Source organism: Procambarus clarkii, chromosome 76 (assembly GCF_040958095.1).
Source record: "Procambarus clarkii isolate CNS0578487 chromosome 76, FALCON_Pclarkii_2.0, whole genome shotgun sequence".
Lineage (NCBI taxonomy): Eukaryota > Metazoa > Arthropoda > Malacostraca > Decapoda > Cambaridae > Procambarus > Procambarus clarkii.
In genome coordinates this window covers 19,428,421-19,446,312 of record NC_091225.1, presented here as the reverse complement: position 1 = coordinate 19,446,312, position 17,892 = coordinate 19,428,421, and the positions used below count along the sequence as shown (strand labels likewise).

At 45.8% G+C, this 17,892-nt stretch overlaps 1 long non-coding RNA gene across 1 annotated transcript in view; it reads right to left on the bottom strand.

Moving 5' to 3' along the window:
- The window catches only part of LOC138357111 (uncharacterized), a 192,827-nt gene that overhangs the window by 12,768 nt on the left and 162,167 nt on the right, over nt 1-17,892 (bottom strand). The window contains exon 5 of the long non-coding RNA XR_011224818.1: nt 13,048-13,088. This is a non-coding gene — a long non-coding RNA (uncharacterized lncRNA). The remainder of the gene's footprint in view (nt 1-13,047; nt 13,089-17,892) is intronic.

The window sequence follows — 17,892 nt, the reverse complement described above, 5'->3', positions numbered from 1 at the left end:
ATAGCCAGGTCATACCTACCCCTCCTACATACCCCCTAACTCCCTTCTACTCCCACACTCCTGCCTCACTCCTGCTTGTCAACTACCATTTTAAGCTGTCATTGCAATCAATCTTAGCTACCTATGTGCTTTAATATACTGTACCTACAATTTTCTCTCATCTTTTTTTTTTTTTTTTTTTTCATTTCATGTAATCTGTTATTATTTTTTTGTCTATAAATTTTGCAAGTATTTACCTCCTTAAAATTTTCTTAGATTAAGGACCTGCCCGAAACGCTGCGCGTGCTAGTGGCTTTACAAGACTGTAATTACCATATTTGTATCCTCACATTCCTTATGTACATTCTTGTATATGCATAAATAAATAAATAAATAAATAAATAAATAAATAAATAAATTGCTGTCTTCTTTTATGTGCTAGCCATATGCTGTATTGTGACTACCAATTTTAGTCAACTACCATTCAAGCTGTCATTGCAATCAATCTTATATTGTTTCTGCTGTATTGTGCCTACCAATTTGTTGTCAACTACCATTTTAAGCTGTCATTGCAATCAATCTTAGCTACCTATGTGCTTTAATATACTGTACCTACAATTTTCTCTCATCTTTTTTTTTTTTCATTTCATGTAATCTGTTATCATTTTTTGTCTATAAATTTTGCAAGTATTTACCTCCTTAAAATTTTCTTAGATTAAGGACCTGCCCGAAACACTGCGCGTGCTAGTGGCTTTACAAGACTGTAATAACCATATTTGTATCCTCACATTCCTTATGTACATTCTTGTATATGCATAAATAAAATAAAAAATAAAAATAAAAGGTTCCCCTCGCTCTCGACGTCGGGTACTACAGTTCTACGGGTGCAAGAGTATGCCTCCTCAAGCACCCGGGCGTCAAAATAGAAGAAGTCCAAGGGAGGAACCAGAACGAGCAAAAGGTCGGCAGGAAACGGCAAGCAGATAGGAGAAGAGGGGGGAGAAAAACGAAACAGAAGGAAAAGGAAAAGATGCCCAGCAGAATTGGAGAGGACGGCAGCAGGAGCACAAGGCTAGAAAAGGACAGAGGACTGTCCCAAGGAGCATCACACTCCGACAGCCGCCCACTAAGCCCCCACACAGCGACAACGAGCTGAGCGGGGAGGGGTGGTAGAAAGGATAAAAAGAAGGCTTAATTAAACCAAAGAAATTAAAGGTTCATCCAAAAAAGATTTAACTGGAGGCATACCACAAGGGTCTATACCTTATATACATCAATAACAAATCAAAATATTAAAAACCACATCAAATTTGCAGATGACGCCAAGATTTATGGTATAAAGAACATGAAACAATTATATCGAGTCCTTACAAAGATCTACACGAACTCTAAAAATGGTTCAAAGACTGGCAAATTCTTCTTAATATACGTTTAACATTGCAAAACCTTAGAGGTGAGCCAGAACAATCCATATCACAACTACCACATTAACATTAAAATGAAGCAGAACGATGAAATAAAGGACCTTTGTGCAAGAATCCATCATTAACCAAAAGTTGCTGCAGTAACATCACAACTACTAACAAAACCTTTGAAAAAATTTAGCGACATTTTGACTTTAAGGAAAAGAAGGTAGTTATTCTACTGTCAAAACACTTATACACCAGATATCTATTATCACTTAGATAATTGTATCCAAGCATGGACACCCCCCCCCCCCACTGTCTTTAGAAAAACACATCTACTTTCAAACAACTTCAACACTGGCCAACAAAAATTTTTCTAAAACTAAGTCTTCTAAAACTAAGTCGACTAATACCAGGAACAACTGAGGGCCACGACACACTCCTACCCCTCAAGTCCTACCCCCCCCCCCAAGTCCTACGCTATTAATGATCCAAGAAATTTTGATATACTTCCTACAGACGAGTCCCGTGACAGGACGATCTGGCGAGTAAACTGAAGCACGATACAGGTGTCAACGGACATCAGTCAGCCCACTTGTCACCACAGTAGATAAACTAATAACATTATAACCCGCAATTTTGTACGACTCCCTGTGGCCATTTAAATCAATAAAACCCAGGGTTGTGGCAATGTTATACAGCATAAGGTAAGGTATACAGGAATGCCTGGTAATGTCTAGTCCTTGTATGTCCTTTAGGCGACTAAACTGAATAATAACATTTCTGGTGTTAGACTATTTAATCCGAGTTTCTCAATCGGTATAAACTTTTAAAACCAAATAGGAATGCGCTTTAAACGTCCATTTATTTGGAGATTCTGCTTACCAGAATACAAATTAACGAGCTATGAAAGTACTACGAGGCAAGTTTAACTGGATGAGTGTTTGCCTATCCACTCCCCCATGAGGTATGTGATAACAATGAATAAAGAAACGGTCTTTGTGCATTCAGCGTGCAAAACTTTGACATGACCAATATAGCCAGGTCATACCTACCCCTCCTACATACCCCCTAACTCCCTTCTACTCCCTCCCTCCTGCCTTCCCTCCTACCCCTTCATTCCTCCCTCCTGCCTTCCCTCCTACCCCTTCATTCCTCCCTCCTGCCCTCTCATTCCTCCCTGCTACCCCCTCATTCCTCCCTATTACCCTCTCACTCCTCCCCCTTCCTCCTGCCTCTTCACTCTTCCCTTCTACACCCTACGCCCGCACTCCTCCTCCGCTTCACTCGCACCCCTCACTACTACCCCCTAACTCCTCCTTCCCCCTAACTCCTCTTTCCCCCTCACTTCCCCCATACTCCCCCAATTTCCCCCAAACTCCTCATACATAGAGTATGGGGGGAAAGTGGGGGAATATGGGGGAAAATGGGGTAGTATGGGGGAGTGAAGGGGAAAGTGGGGGAGTATGAATATCGGAAATATCGCAAATCTGAGACCTGAACAAGATTTTTCACACAAATTCTGGCTCTCTGCACGTATTCGCAGTTTGAAATTCCGACTTTTTATACCAATAATATGCCAATTACTGAAAGCGGCGGTGGGTCATATTTTGCCCAAACCCCCCCTGCAGTTTTCAAAATATCTCAAACATCCAAATTGCGAGGCCTGAGCCATATTTTGGAGCCAAATTCTGGCTCTCTGCACGTATTCGCAGTTTGAAATTACGAAATTTTTTACCGAACACATACCAATTACTGAAAGCGGCGGTTGGTCATATTTTGCCCAAACCCCCCTGCAGTTTTCAAAATATCTCAAACATCCCAATTTCGAGGCCTGAGCCATATTTTGGAGCCAAATTCTGGCTCTCTGCACGTATTCGCAGTTTGAAATTACGACTTTTTTTACCAAACATATGCCAAGTACTGAAAGCGGCAGTGGGTCATATTTTGCCCAAACCCCCCTGCAGTTTTCAAAATATCTCAAACATCCAAATTTCGAGGCCTGAGCCATATTTTGGAGCCAAATTCTGGCTCTCTGCACGTATTCGCAGTTTGAAATTACGAAATTTTTTACCGAACACATACCAATTACTGAAAGCGGCGGTTGGTCATATTTTGCCCAAACCCCCCCTGCAGTTTTCAAAATATCCCAAACATCCGAAATTCGATACCTGAGCCATATTTTGGACCCAAAATCTGTCTCTCTGCACCTATTGGCAGTTTGAAATTCCGACTTTTTATACGGAAAATATGCCAATTACTGAAAGCAGCGGTGGGTCACATTTTGCCCAAACTCCCCTGCAGTTTTTAAAACATCCCAAACATCCCAAATTCGATACCTGAGCCATATTTTGGACCAAAATTCTGGCTTTCTGCACCTATTCGCATTTTGAAATTCCGACTTTTTATAGCGAAAATATGCCAATAACTGAAATCGGCAGTGGGTCACAATTTGCCCAAACCCCCCTGCAGTTTTCAAAATATCCCAAACATCCCAAATTCAAATACCTGAGCCATATTTTGTACTCAAATTCTGGCTCTCTGCACCTACTCGCAGTTTGAAATTCCGACTTTTTATACCAAAAATATGAAAATTACTGAAAGCGGCGGTGGGTCACATTTTGCCCAAACCCCCTGCAGTTTTCAAAATATCCCAAACATCCCAAATTCGATACCTGAGCCATAATTTGGACCCAAATTCTGGCTCTCTGCACCTATTCGCAGTTTGAAATTCCGACTTTTTATACGGAAAATATGCCAATTACTGAAAGCAGCGATGGGTCACATTTTGCCCAAACCCCCCTGCAGTTTTCAAAACATCCCAAACATCCCAAATTCGATACCTGAGCCATATTTTGGACCCAAATTCTGGCTCTCTGCACCTATTCAGTTTGAAATTCCGAATTTTATACCGAAAATATGCCAATTACTGAAAGCGATAGTGGGTCACATTTTGCACAAACCCCCCGGCAGTTTTCAAAATATCTCAAGCATTCCAAATTCCATACCTGAGCCGTATTTTGGACCCAAATTATGGCTCTCTGCACCTATTCGCAGTTTGAAATTCCGACTTTTTATTCCCAAAATAAGCCAATTACTGAAAGCGGCGGTGGGTCACATTTTGCCCAAACCCCCCTGCAGTTTTCAAAATATCCCAAACATCCCAAATTCGATACCTGAGCCATATTTTCAACCCAAATTTTGGCTCTCTGCACCTACTCGCAGTTTGAAATTCCGAATTTTATACCGAAAATCTGCCAATTACTGAAACCGGTGTTGGGTCACATTTTGCCCAAACCCCCCTGCAGTTTTCAAAATATTCCAAACATCCGAAATTCGATACCTGAGCCATATTTTGGACTCAAAATCTGGCTCTCTGTACCTATTGGCAGTTTGAAATTCCGACTTTTTATACCGAAAATATGCCAATTACTGAAAGCAGCGGTCTGCCACATTTTGCCCAAACCCCCCTGCAGTTTTCAAAACATCCCAAATTCGATACCTGAGCCATATTTTGGACCCAAAATCTGGCTCTTTCCACTTATTCGCAGTTTGAAATTCCGACTTTTTATTCCCAAAATATGCCAATTACTGAAAGCAGCGGTGTGTCACATTTTACCCAAACCCCCCTGCAGTTTTCAAAATATCCCAAGCATTCCAAATTCGATACCTGAGCCATATTTTGAACCCAAATTATGGCTCTCTGCACCTATTCGCAGTTTGAAATTCCGAATTTTTTTAACAAAAATATGCCAATTACTGAAAGCGGTAGTGGATCACATTTTGCCCAAACCCCCTGGCAGTTTTCAAAATATCTCAAGCATTCCAAATTCCATACCTGAGCCATATTTTGGACCCAAATTCTGGCTCTCTGCACCTATTCGCAGTTTGAAATTCCGACTTTTTATTCAAAAAATAAGCCAATTACTGAAAGCGGCGGTAGGTCACATTTTGCCCAAACCCCCCTGCAGTTTTCAAAACATCCCAAACATCCGAAATTCGATACCTGAGCCATATTTTGGACCCATAATCTGGCTCTCTGCACCTATTGGCAGTTTGAAATTCCGACTTTTTATACCGAAAATATGCCAATTACTGAAAGCAGCGGTCTGCCACATTTTGCCCAAACCCCCCTGCAGTTTTTAAAACATCCCAAACATCCCAAATTCGATACCTGAGCCATATTTTGGACCAAAATTCTGGCTCTCTGCACCTATTCGCAGTTTGAAATTCCGACTTTTTATACCGAAAATCTGCCAATTACTGAAAGCGGCGGTGGGTCACATTTTGCCCAAACCCCCCTGCAGTTTTCAAAATATCCCTAACATCCCAAATTCGATACCTGAGCCATATTTTGGACCCAAATTCTGGCTCTCTGCACCTATTCGCAGTTTGAAATTCTGACTTTTTATACCGAAAATATGCCCATTACTGAAAGCAGCGGTGTGTCACATTTTGCCCAAACCCCCCTGCAGTTTTCAAAATATCCCAAACATCCAAAATTCGATACCTGAGCCATATTTTGGACCCAAATTCTGGCTCTCTGCACCTATTCGCAGTTTGAAATTCCGACTTTTTATACCAAAAATATGCCAATTATTGAAAGCGGCGGTGGGTCACATTTTGCCCAAACCCCCCTGCAGTTTTCAAAATATCCCAAACATCCCAAGTTCAAATACCTGAGCCATATTTTGGACTCAAATTCTGGCTCTCTGCACCTACTCGCAGTTTGAAATACCGACTTTTTATACCAAAAATATGAAAATTACTGAAAGCGGCGGTGGGTCACATTTTGCCCAAACCCCCCCTGCAGTTTTCAAAATATCCCAAACATCCCAAATTCGATACCTGAGCCATATTTTGGACCCAAATTCTGGCTCTCTGCACCTATTGGCAGTTTGAAATTCCGACTTTTTATACGGAAAATATGCCAATTACTGAAAGCAGCGATGGGTCACATTTTGCCCAAACCCCCCTGCAGTTTTGAAAATATCCCAAACATCCCAAATTCGATACCTAAGCCATATTTTGGATCCAAATTCTGGCTCTCTGCACCTATTCGCAGTTTGAAGTAAGTAATTATCAAAAGAAGGCACCAAACCGGGAAGGCTATGTAGCACCATCAAATACGCAAAATAATCAGAGGGCGCTAAATATCACCAAGGATGCCAATACGAGAACAAAAACGCATAAGGCGAACGATATCAAAAGTATCCGAGTCACCAAGAATTCTATCGAGGGACAGGTGACCACGAGGGGCGGTCGGAAAGCAAGACACACGCTCGTCCTGGAAGTCAGGACATTCAAGAAGGACATGCACGACCGTAAGAGGGACAATGCAACTAGGACAATAAGGAGCAGGGCGGCGCTCCATCAAGTGACCATGGGTTAAGCGAGTATGGCCAATACGCAACCTCGCCAGAGCTGTTTCCCACCGCCGGTTACGGTGGAAGGAGGACTGCCACGAGGAAACACAACATTTAAGAGTACGTAGCTTGTTACCAGTAACAGACAACCAAGAAGCCTGCCAACGGGTAAGGACTGAGGAATGGATAACCGGGTAAAAGTCGGAATACGGAATGTCCTTACGAGAGATGGGACAAGAGCGGACAGCTTCCTTGGCGGCAGCATCCGCACGCTCATTTAAAGACACACCAATATGGCTGGGAACCCAACAAAACTCAACCGACTCAAATTTACTGTGAACGAGAAACAGCCAATGCTGGATCTCGACAACCACTGGATGAACCGGATTAAAGGACCCGAGAGCCATGAGGGCACTACGAGAGTCAACAACAACTACAAAGGAAGACTGACAACGAGAAAGCAGGAGACGAAGAGCATAGAGAATAGCATAAAGTTCCGCTGTAAAGATGCTAGTCTCCGGAGGCAAGCGACACATATAAGTGCGATCAGGAAAAACAACAGAGTAGCCAACACCGTCCGCTGACTTAGACCCATCGGTGAAGACAGAAACGGAGCGGGAGTGAGAAGAAAAGTGCTCGAGGAAAAGGCGTTTTAGAACCGTAGGAGGGGTAAAAGCTTTAGTGATACGGGTCAAGGATGTACAAAACCGCGGAAGAGGGACCCTCCACGGGGGCAAAGAAGGAACAACACGAGGAGAAACATCAGAAATACGAACGGAAAGAGAATCCTGCAGGCGAGATAACCGGACAGAAAGAGGGAGGTGGTGAAGAGGAACAGGAACCGCAGGAGGGGTAAAAGTTAACGCACGACAGAGGCGAGAGGAAGGATGTTGCAAGGACCGCGCAAGATAGCGAAGACAGTAGCGATCACGGCGGTCCCGGAGAGACAGGAAGCCAGTGTCAACATACAAGCTAAGGACGGGAGTCGAATGAAAGGCACCAGAACTGAGGCGCAACCCAGTATGGTGCAAAGCATCAAGACGGCGAAGAGTAGAAGGAGAAGCAGACGAGTAAGCAGGGCAACCATAATCGAGCTTAGACAGGACGAGAGAGGAATGTAAAGCAAGGAGAGTGCGCCTATCTGCCCCCCAAGAAGAATGGGACAAGACCCGAAGGAGGGTAAGGGCCTTAGAGCACTCAACACGGAGGTAAGAGATATGGGGAGACCAAGACAAACGAGTGTCAAGGAATAACCCCAAAAGCTTCGCGGAATCTTTGTATTCAAGGGGATGACCATAAAGTGACAAAGAGGGACGAAGAACAACCCATTTCCGCGTAAATGTCTTAGAAGACACACAAGTCTTAGAAGTAGAGAACTTGAAGCCATGATCAGTGGCCCAAGACGACACGGCATCAATTGCAAGTTGAAGCCGGCGTTGAAGGAGAGGCGAATCATCACCCTGACAACAAAGGGTAAGATCATCGACATAGAGAGCGGAGAAGACACCAGAAGGAAGAGAGGAAAGAAGACCATTGAGGGCAACCAGAAAAAGAGTAGTCCTCAGAACACTACCCTGGGGCACACCTTCGTATTGCTGAAAAGAGGGAGAGAGAGCGGTACCAAGGCGCACCCGAAAGGAACGACGAGAGAGGAAGCTGCGGAGAAAGAGAGGGAGATGACCACGAAGGCCAAAAGAATGAAGTTGAGATAGGATACGATAACGCCAAGTGGTGTCGTAAGCCTTTCCCAGGTCAAAAAGGACGGCAATAACGGAGGTCTTCGCAGCAAAAGCAGTACGAATATAGACCTCCAAGTTCACCAGGACATCTGTCGTGCTGCGGCACTTGCGGAAACCAAATTGAGAAGGGGAGAGGAGGTGATGGTGTTCCAGGAACCACATCAGACGAACGTTAACCATACGTTCAAAGAGTTTGCAGACACAACTTGTGAGAGCAATAGGGCGAAAGTCCTTAGGGGAAGTACCCAGAGACCACGGTTTGCGAACAGGGAGGACAACGGCATCGAGCCAGTCCTCAGGGACTGACGACGACTCCCAGATCCGATTATACAGACTCAGTAAATACTGAGACGTGCTCGGAGGGAGATGGCGAAGCATCTCATAATGAATACCATCGGAGCCCGCCGCCGTAGAACCGCAGAGGGCCAGGGCAGAACGAAGTTCAGAGAGAGAGAAGGGATCATTATAGGGAAGCTGAAGATGAGTGCAGAAATCTAAAGGACGAGACTCAAGGACAGGTTTACGAAGAAGGAAAGATTGGGGAAGATGAAGACCAGAGCTAACAGAAGAAAAGTGGGAACCCAGTTCGGAAGCGACCTGCAACGGGTCCGCCACAAGAGTATCATGGAGGTGAAGGATCGGTGAAACATCGGGAACGAACTTACCCGCTATCTTGCGGATACGCTTCCAGATCTGGGCCAGAGGGGTTTCGGACGTAATTGTTGAGACATAAGATGCCCAACATTCACGTTTAGCCGTACGGATGGCCCTACGGGCCACCGCACTCGCTTTCCGAAAGAAAAGAAAAGAATCGGTCGTCTGCCTACGGCGGTGCCTCTTCCAGGCTGCACGCTTACAGCGGACAGCCCGAGCACAGTCCGCATTCCACCAGGGAACGCACTTCCGTAGACCCTGAGAGGAAGAGCGAGGAATAGAGCGGAGGGCAGCGTTGAAGACAGTGTCATGAAAAAGGAGGAGAGCGCGAGAGAGGGGCAGAAGGGAGAGGTCAGAGAGAGCAGCACTGAGGGTAAATAGGGTCCAGTCTGCCTTAGCAAACTGCCACCTAGGGAAAGAGAGGGAAGGGCGAAAAGAGAAAAAGGAAACAAGGATGGGGAAATGATCACTTCCATGGAGGTCATCAAGAACCTGCCACGTGAAATCTAAGTAAAGAGAAGAAGAGCAGAGAGAAAGATCAAGACAAGAAAGGGTGCGAGTCCGAGAGTCCAAATGAGTGGGCTCACCAGAATTCAGAAGAGACAGGGAAGAAGAGAGGAGAAACGGCTCAAGGAGGCGACCCCGGGTATTCGTCAGAACGTCACCCCAAAGAGAATGACGACAATTGAAGTCACCCAGCAGGAGCACAGGCTCCGGCAAGGAGTCTAGGAGGTGTTTCAAATCAGGAAGAGAGAGCGGGACACTCGGGGGGAGATAAATGGAACAAACTGTGTACCATTTCCCCACAAAGATACGAGCAGCAGAACAATGGAGAGGCGAAGGAAAAAGCAAAGGAACAAAGGGAACATCAGCACGAATCAAGAGAGCAGAAGAATTAGAAGCCCCAGCAATGGCTGGGGGGGGGGGGAGGGAAAGGAATAGCCACGAAAACGACCAGGACGAGCACCAAGCATTGGCTCCTGGAGACAGACACAAAGGGGCGAAAACCGCGAAATCAGAAGTTGAAGTTCGAGGAAATTGGCGTAATAACCTCGAACGTTCCATTGAAGAATGGACAACGACGAGAAGAGAAAGGACAAAAACAGAGAACAAGGAAGAAACAAAGGCGAAAGAGCAACAGAGCACGTTAAAGAAAATCAGGGTCGGGATCAGGGTCAGCAAAGTCAGGGTTAGGGGGCATGGGTAAACTGAGCATAGACGGAGGGAAGGAAACGGGAGAACAGATCAGAGGTGGGCGGGTGCGGTCCGGAGGAGGAGGAGGAAGAGGAGGAGACAACGGAGAGGAGCAGGCAAGGACAGCAGCAGGAAGAGGGGGAGTAGAAAGAGGGGAGCTCACCTCAGCAAGAGCAGCAACCGAAAGGGAAGCAGGGGCCAAAGAAACCTCCATAGCAGGAACAGGGGGCGCAATCACTGAAACGGGAGGGGAAGGAGCAACAGAGCCAGAAGTAGGAGCTGAGGAAGAAAGCGAAGCCTTCTTACCCGCCGGGGAAGAGGAAGGAGAGGAGCCAGGCTTACGCTTCTGACGTAAAGAGACCGGTGTCCCAGCAACTACGTACCGGGCAACAGATTCCAGTGTCTCAACAGGAGAAGCCGAACGAGAGCACACACGACGGCCGTTAGGAGAGCGATGGACATCCGCCCGCACCGACAGGCGGTGGGGAGAGCCGATAGATGGAGGAAGAGGATGGGAAGGAGGATCGGAGGGGGACGAGGAAGAAGACACAGGAGACACGACAGACCGGGTAGAAGGAAGGGGAACCCCAGACAGAGGACCAGGAGGAGGATCCTTCGGGAGAGAACCCAAAGGAACAAAGGAGGGGGCAGTGGGCGCATCAGGGTCCAAGGCCCGGAAACGGTTGTGAGTCTGAGGAAGGCGGGAAGGACGAGGAGAGGAAGAGCGCAACACGCGAGCATAAGAGATATTAGCAAAAGTAGGGAACCTGGCGCCTCGCCTCAGGAAAAGATAAACGCTCCCGGTGCTTCAAGTTGAGGACGGCTGCCTCAAGCTTGTAATGGGCACACGCACGGGAGAAGGAAGGATGGGCCTCACCGCAGTTGAGGCAACGAGCCTGGGGAGAAGTGCACTCCGACTTAGAGTGACCTTCACTCCCACACAAAGGACAGAGAGAGACAGTCCCAGAGCAGCGGAGGGCACCATGCCCAAACCTCCAGCACTTGTTACAAAGTCGAGGAGAAGGAATATACTCCTGGACAGAGCACCTAGCACCAGCAAGAATGACAGAGGATGGAAGGGTCCTACCATCAAAGGTGACCTTCACAACGCGAAGGGGTTGACGGCGACGACCACGAGGGGGACGAGTAAACGAGTCAACCTGGAGGACAGAATGGCCTTGGGCATCAAGGATATGCCGAATATCATCGTGGCAATCCTGCAGATTCCGAACACCGGTTGCAACATAGGGTGAGAGGAGAATAGTGCCAACACTGGCATTCATCTGACCGTTCTTGGAGACCCGAACAGGGATCTCGCCAAGGCAAGATAAGGCAGCCAAGCGGGAAGCCGCATCCTGAGAAGGAGCAGCAACGACACGTGTACCGAGACGAGTGGGGTTGAAAGTAACAGACGCATCCACGGAATCTACAAGATGCCGATGGAGGGAGAAATCGTCAGGAGGCGCAGAATCAAGAGGGAGGAGATCAAAGTATTTGGCCCATGAAGCAGGACCAAACAAGGCCTGATACGCATCAGCACGAGAAGGAATCGAGCGAGTGCGGTTGGGGCGCGAACGGCGTTGAGAACCCCTAGAGAGAGAGGGGTCAAAAGGCGCAGTAGTCACAATGAAAGACTTAGCCACACCAGGGGACGAAGTGGTCACCACCGGGGGCTGGAGGCTCGACCCAACCACAGAGGAGGGAGGGGAGCTGGGGGAAGAAGTCAGGAGAGTCAAAGGAGGAGCAAGGTCGGGGCCCAACGCAGCGGGAGCTACAGAGCCTGGTCTTCCAATACAGGCCGACTCGGGGGCTTGGTCGCCCACCCCACGAGCCTGAGAGGGTACAACGGAAACATTCAACGACATAGAGACGAAAAGTGACAAATTCATCCACGAATGTGCCCCCATACCCACCATGGAGCCACAATTAGAGGCAGGACACCCAACAGGAAGCTATCGCCGATCATGCCGGGGCCCCCTAGGGGTGCGTCGTGAGTATACGCCCCACAAACGCCACCTTAAGAACCGCAGTCCGTCGAGATCGGGTTCAGCGACGAAAGGGGGATTGACAATAAAAGGTTCCCCTCGCTCGAGACGTTGTTACTACAGTTCTACGGGTGCAAGAGTATGCCTCCTCAAGCACCCGGGCGTCAAAATAGAAGAAGTCCAAAGAAAGAATCCAAAACAAGCAAAAGGTCGGCAGGAAACGACAAGCAGATAGGAGAAGAGGGGGGAGAAAAACGAAACATAAGGAAAAGGAAAAGCGATCCGGCACAATTGGAGAAGACAGCAGCAGGAGTGTAAGGCCAGAAAAGGACAGAGGACTGCCCAACGGAGCATCACACTCCGGCAGCCGTCCACCAAGCCCCCTCACGACGCCAACGGGCCGGATGGGGAGGGGGTCGCAGTTTGAAATTCCGACTTTTTATACCGAAAATATGCCAATTGTTGAAAGCGGCGGTGGGTCACATTTTGCCCAAACCCCCCTGCAGTTTTCAAAATATCCCAAACATCCCGCATAATCTAAATGGAACCTAAGCCGATCGATATATTGGCGACGAATAACACCAGCTGATTTATTGCTAACGCTTCTATAAATAAACCTATGTGAAGGAAAAGCTCTCAGCCTAATAAGAGTCCTTATAGTTCCCAACCCCCGTCCAGTTCCACCTGCTCCTACTCACTACTAGTTGTTAAATAAGCACTTTACCTCGACTCCTCTGATCCAACACGTGACCACACTTCAAGCACCTGAAAAAGATTATTTTTACCTACATTAAGGGCAAGTATAAACAGTTGATTTCAAATACAATCGTGTAACAAAATACAATTATGACTTTCAAGAACAATGGAATCAATCACTGGAAAAGGTGACATTGCAATGATTACAGATTTTACCAACAGTAGGGAGTAGACAAGACTGATAAGACTGCAATAGCTTAATGGAACACTTTTTTGTCTTCGACTCATGAGGCTAAGTATTAATGTTCTCTTAGTTACGTAGAAACAAATTACCTTATTAGGGTCTTCCACTAAAACAAAACCTTTGGCTAACCTTTGCTAAAAGTAATGTGTATTATTAATTTGTTTTGTCGTCTATTGGGTTAAATTCCTTTGAACAACTTACTTACATTGTATGATCTACAAGCACTAGCACTACAAGCACATTTTGCCCGAAACGCTATGCGTGCTAGTGACTTTACAAGAATGTAAAATCAACTCAATTTCTATGTTCTCTGATAATCCCCAATGTACCTTCTTGTATATAAATAAATAAATAAAATAAAATAAAAACTACACCAACCGTAGAAGCCTACTGCTTACATTGCCAAAAATGAGCATTTTACAGGGAAATCCATTTTATATCGCACATTACACATGGAAACAATTAACATCTACATTTTTTTTTTTTAGATATATACAAGAGTTGTTACATTCTTGTAGAGCCACTAGTACGCGTAGCGTTTCGGGCAGGTCCCTGGAATACGATCCCCTGCCGCGAAGAATCGTTGTTACAACCAAGTACACATTTTACTGTTGCGTTAAACAGAGGCTACAGTTAAGGAATTGCGCCCAGTAAATCCTCCCCGGCCAGGATACGAACCCATGACATAGTGCTCGCGGAACACCAGGCGAGTGTCTTACCACTACACCACGGAGACTGCACAATTTATCTGCACAATTGCCATCCTCACATGACCATTCCACCTCCCTACTCGTTAACACACTAAAAACACCCTAGTTGGTAAACATTACATGCTACCCCTAGCTTGCCTAGAAGACACGTGGTCTATATTATTCAAACTACCTTTATTTATTTATTTACTTATTTATATACAAGAAGGTACATTGGGTTTGTGAGAATACATAGCATGATATTTACAATCTTGTAAAGCCACTAGTACGCGCAGCGTTTCGGGCAGGTCCTTAATCTAACAGATAATTTTAAGTAGGTAAATTCTAACGGAATTAATAAAATGATAACATACATTGCAAGAAAGAAAAAAATGAGATGAGAGGGATTAGTAGGTATATTAAAAGCACATTGGTATATTAAAGCTCTGATTGCATTGACAGCTTGATTAGTAATTTAAACGAAGATTAATAGGCACCATACAGCAAATTGAAAGCACATATAAGACAGAAATGATCACAAGGGTAAAGTTGTTTGGATTGGGTACATGAAGATTGGGAGATTGGGTAACAATAGATACAGTGCAATTTTAAAGCAACAAGGTAGAAAACTATGAAGATGAAATTAGGTACTTTTAGTTTTGTTTTTGAGTGACGCAAAAGTTGGACAGCTTTTCAATTCATTAGGGAGTGAAATCCATAGACTGGGTCCCTTTATTTGCAGTGTGTGTTTGCACAGATTAAGTTTGACTCTGGGGATATCAAAGAGATATTTATTTCTGGTGTGGTGATAATGGGTCCTATTACATCTGTCCAGGGAGAGTTTCAGAGCCGGATTTGCATTTAAGAACAGGGTTTTGTAAATGTAGTTGACACAAGAGAATGTGTGGAGTGATATTATGTTTAGCATATTTAGGGAGTTAAACAAGGGGGCTGAGTGTTGTCTGAAAGCAGAATTTGTTATTATTCTGATAGCACATTTTTGCTAGGTGATGATGGACCTGAGGTGGTTTGCAGTGGTTGAACCCCATGCTCAGATACCATAATTAAGATAGGGATAGATTAGTACATAATATAGTGAGATGAGAGCAGAGTTAGGTACATAATATCTGATTTTGGAGAGTATACCAACTGTTTTAGAGACTTTCTTAGTTATGTGTTGTATGTGGGTGCTCAAGTTGAGTCTCTTGTCAAGGAATAGGCCAAGAAACTTTCCATCATTTTTACTACTAATGTTAACATTGTCTATCCGAAGCTGAATTGCATTTGTTTATTTGCTTCCAAATAAGATGTAGTAGGTCTTTCTATGTTAAGTGTTAGTTTGTTGGTTGACATCCATAAGTGGACTTTTTTTTAGTTCATTATTAACAACATTATTTTGTGTATGTGGGTTGGGGTTAGAGTAGATGGGGGTAGTATCATCAGCAAGCAATATAGGTTTCAGAATGTTGGTGACATTAGGCAGGTCATTGATGTATATAAGAAATAGGAGAGGTCCCAAGATGCTGCCCTGTGGCACTCCAACGGTTATTGGTAGAGTGGGAGAGGTTATATCATTGATGGCTACGCATTGGTGTATCACTAAGATAGGATTGGATATAGTCTAGGGCATGGCCTCGGATTCCATAATGATGTAGTTGTGATTAACAGTATCAAAGGCCTTTCTCAGGTCAATGAAGGGTTCAATCGGAAACTCATTTTTGTCAAGGGCTGAGTAAATTATATCAAGGAGACTAATAATTGCATCGTTGGTACTCTTTTGGGAGCGGAAGCCAAACCGACAGGGGCTGAGTATGTCGAATTTTAAGAGGTAGAAGTAGAGCTGTTTGTAGATAATTTTTTCAAATATTTTTGATAGTATGGGTAGGTTTGATATTGGTCTATAATTGTTTAACTCTGTCGGATTGCCTCCTTTATGAACTGGCGTTACTCTTGCTTTTTTTAAGGATATCAGGGTAGGTATGACACTCTAGGGATTTGTTGAACAGCAGAGCTATAGGTGGCGCAAGGGCATGGGAGGCGCTCTTGTATACAATGGATGGGATTTCACTGATGTTCCCAGCTTTGGTTTTTAGTGAGTGTATGATGGGCACAACATCTGTCGGGCTGACTGGTGACAGAAGATAGTTTGGATAGCTGCCTGAGGGATATGTGTTAATATGTGTCTGAGTCTGTGGGATTTTACTGGCGAGGTTAGCACCAACAGCCATTTCTAAATCAGTTGACAATGTATAGCCATCCTTAGAGAGTGTTATCGGGTTGTGGGAGTATAGTTTAGTTCCTAGGATATTAGAGATGGTATATCAGGCATGATGCAGCAGAGTGAGTGAGTGAGTGAGTGAGTGAGTGAGTGAGTGAGTGAGTGTGTGTGTGTGTGTGTGTGTGTGTGTGTGTGTGTGTGTGTGTGTGTGTGTGTGTGTGTGTGTGTGAGTGTGAGTGTGTGTGTGTGTGTGTGTGTGTGTGTGTGTGAGTGTGAGTGTGAGTGTGAGTGTGAGTGTGAGTGTGTGTGTGCTCAAAATAACAACTAGTAAACAACATCCTCAAGCACCATGGCTGTACCTTTGACAAACCGCCGGCTTCCTGTCCCCGTCGAGGCCGCTAGAGATGGTGGTGGCCCTTACGAGCATTTATCATACCAGTAATCCTCTCTCCCCCCTCGTTCTGAATCATGCTCATTAGGCTAGCCTGCATTCTCCCCCCCCCCACAACTCTACACAATCTCTGACCCCCCCCCAATGTCTAGTTTCATTCTTATTTACATCAAAATATGTAAAAAGATTTATATTTGGTGTTGGCTAACCACGGGCATGGCAATTAACGCCACCACAACAGCCCCCAATGACCAACTAGCGGGTACATCTGTGGCTGCCACCTGATACTCACGGCTAGGTTTTACCTAAATACATCTAACAGATAATAACGAATAACTTAATATTAACCTCACACGGAAACACCACTTCCTCTTATTATGATTGAACATATATGGCTGTAACAAAGATTGATTGTACTCACAGGAAATCAAACTCAGAACCGTACCACACGCCTGCTGGACGTCTAATGATTTATTTTAAAGTGGGGGACCCGGACACGCAACTCACCCGTGTTTGACCATAATATCAAAACTGTCAACCTGTAATACTGTTCAGCTTCTGACCACCAGAGGCGCTAATGCATTCTCATTCTCCCTCGCACACTCTCTCTCTATCCATATAATGATTGCTGTCATAGAAGGGGTAGAAATAGCCTATACTATTCTATCGCTTTGTACGGGCTCACCATAGCCCGTGCTACTTGGAACTTGTTCCGAGTAGCTGAATCTATAACAACAATAACAATCTATCGCTTTGAGATGTATTTTCTTGTGCTCGGACAAGCTCCCGTTACGCGTGCCCTCTCGCCCGTGACCGTGGGCGGCGTTCCTCCGAGGGGGCGGCTTCAGGGTTCCCCGTGTCCCGGTGCCCTGCATCTGAGGAGCATTTCCGAGCATCTCCAAGCCCGCGCGATGAGCGACTGCAGCGTCACCCAGTCATCAGTCGAGAGGTTGGGGGGGGGGGGGGGGTGCGCCCCCCCCCCCGTACCTTTGCCGGTCGGACGCGAGTCCGGGTTTCCCGCATCAAGGTCTCCATCTGTGTCAGAGCCCCCTGAGGAGGCCTCCGTAAAAGGGGAGACACAGCGGGCGGGCTTCGCCTGGGTCCTGGGCGGCTGCGTCCTCTCGTCGACGCCGCCCGGGTCCTCTTCCTTGCCGCCGGGTCCTCTTCCTTGCCGCAGGAGGGGGGGGGGGTCAGCTTCTCCATACTGCGGAGATAGGAAACGTAAGCATGCGGCAAGGGCACTGACCGCGAGAAATGAGGTCAAAACATGACGCAGTAACAAGAAACAGGGGGGGGGGGCAAGATGCGGGAAACAAAGATCCAGGACTAAA